This window comes from Nelumbo lutea, chromosome 3 (genome assembly GCF_056320005.1).
Source record: "Nelumbo lutea isolate HS-2025 chromosome 3, American lotus-T2T, whole genome shotgun sequence".
Taxonomy (NCBI): domain Eukaryota; kingdom Viridiplantae; phylum Streptophyta; class Magnoliopsida; order Proteales; family Nelumbonaceae; genus Nelumbo; species Nelumbo lutea.
In genome coordinates this window covers 25,469,832-25,471,885 of record NC_142686.1, presented here as the reverse complement: position 1 = coordinate 25,471,885, position 2,054 = coordinate 25,469,832, and the positions used below count along the sequence as shown (strand labels likewise).

The window sequence follows — 2,054 nt, the reverse complement described above, 5'->3', positions numbered from 1 at the left end:
CATTGCTGCTAGGCTGTATTGGCTTTTGCAGCTGAGAGCATTTATCTTTTCAATGAACGGTGCACCACCACCTTCCACCAGTCTAAATCAAAGTTCGAAGCCTTGATGAACAGAGCAATCCTTGGTTTTAACATGGGTTGGACGTGGGTGATTAGAATCTCTGATTCTCTGTAGAAGGTTAAATTTGGGTATTGGAAAATTTTCAGTTACGCGTAATGTTACATGTAAACGAATATTGGGAGATTGTTAGAGGTGGGTGCAATTAAAATAACCCTATGGAACACTAAGCTTTTAACTGCAGAATGCCAATTGTAACCTTAGAGAAGAGGAAGGCCGCAGGGGCGGGGGAATAATCGCTAGGCCTTCCGCATCACGGCATCAGCCGTTTCACCAGTTGCGGAGAAAATGTCCACGTCCTGCATCTGTTAGTTGCTATATAAATAGCCCAATGTAGTGGCAGATCAGACTCAAAAGGATAGAAAAAGGGTAATGCACTCCGCATTGAGCAATTTCCTTTCCTTCATTTTAATCAAAGCACACTAATGAAAACTCCTAATGTGGGGGTGGTATCTGATTGGCCAAATTCTCAAATAAGAGTGAATGATGATATTGATGTAGATGGACTAACGGTTCATCCCAGAAACCGGCAACATTCCGGTTCCGTTTACCCTACACGCCCATCCAAGGTGAAACAACGTTGAAATATCGATAAATTGTCAAACTGGCGTTGGTCCGGGCAACGATTGTCCACCTGCTCACGTTTTTAAACCCTAATTAGGGCTTCGACCATAATACCAACAACACAGCCATAAAAAAACTAGGGTTCCACTATTATATCACAGAGGAGACAAATATTAAAACAAAAAAAAAAAAACGGTTAGATCTAACTCGTTAACTGATTTACTTTTAACAGTCGCTCTAACGCAAGATATAGCGTAGATCTACAATTTTAAAGCTGCTTTCTACTTCTTCCTCCTCCAGGCGAATTGCCCCACAAAAAAATCATCTCAAAGAAATTTACACGGACACTGTAGTAAACAGATAAAAACATTAAATAATATTTAAGAAAAAAAAGCAGACAAAAACGAGAAGCAATGTTACCGTTCAGCCCATCAGGGCGCGGACGACATGAGAAATCAAGGGAAAATTAGATTAGAGAGGAAAGTAGAGGGAGGAACCACGGGAAATCATCGGCATGGGAGGCCTTGGGAAGAAAAGAATAGCAGAAGAAGAGAAAGAAAATGAGAGAAAATGAATTTATCTCGGTCTCTCACTCGCCTCTGCTTCCCACGGCTCCCATCCCAAAAACTTCCAGCAGCTCCCTCTCCCTCTCCCTGCTCTCTGCTTCGCGGGGCTCTCTTCCTCCTGCTTCATCCGCCTTCATCCACTCACCTACTTACATAAATAGGTGAACGAGGAATTAGGGTTTAACAAAGCCGCGTTGTACGCCTCTCCGTAATTTTTGCAATTTTCTTTTCCTTTCTGATCAGGCAACGCGTGCAACTTCTTTGTGGTTTCTCATTCCTTATTCCGACGTTAAAAGAATAAAAAATAAAAAAGGATAATTATCAAAGCGTCATCGACCGTTGATTAGTACCCTGTATTTTAGATTTAGTGTTAACTAACCGTTAATCAATAGTTAAATAGCATTTAAAAAAGACACAAATGTCCTTCTAGTGTTATTTAATTTTTTTTATCAACCATCTAAACATTGACAAAAAATAATAGTCTTAAATCCTTGCCTTTTCCATTCAAGAAAATTGGGGTCATGTTTGAGTGGACATTGTGGTGACCCCAACTTTCTTGAATAGAAGAGGCAAGGATTTGAGGCTATTAATTTTTTGTTAATGCTTGGATAGTTGATAAATAAAATTATATGACACTTGAAGGGCATTTGTGTCTTTTTCAAATACCACTTAATGGCTAGTTAACCGTTACTTAACGACAGATACTGGATTGTCACATTTTAAAAGTTTGGGTACTGAATTGTCGCATTTTAAAGTTCAGGGACCAAAGTGGCACTGGGCCCAAAGTACATGGTACTAACCGGGAAT

At 40.0% G+C, this 2,054-nt stretch overlaps 1 long non-coding RNA gene across 2 annotated transcripts; it reads right to left on the bottom strand.

Moving 5' to 3' along the window:
* Positions 1 to 501: 501 nt before the first annotated feature.
* LOC148863733 (uncharacterized) lies at positions 502 to 1,520 on the bottom strand. 2 transcript variants are annotated; one of them, XR_016108877.1, is made up of 3 exons: positions 1,102 to 1,379; positions 905 to 1,028; positions 502 to 751 (listed from the first exon to the last, which is right to left on the bottom strand). It is a non-coding gene; the product is annotated as an uncharacterized LOC148863733 (long non-coding RNA). The 2 variants fall into 2 exon arrangements; XR_016108876.1 differs by lacking the exon at positions 502 to 751 and having other exon boundaries at positions 813 to 1,028; positions 1,102 to 1,520.
* Between the last annotated feature and the right edge of the window lie 534 nt (positions 1,521 to 2,054).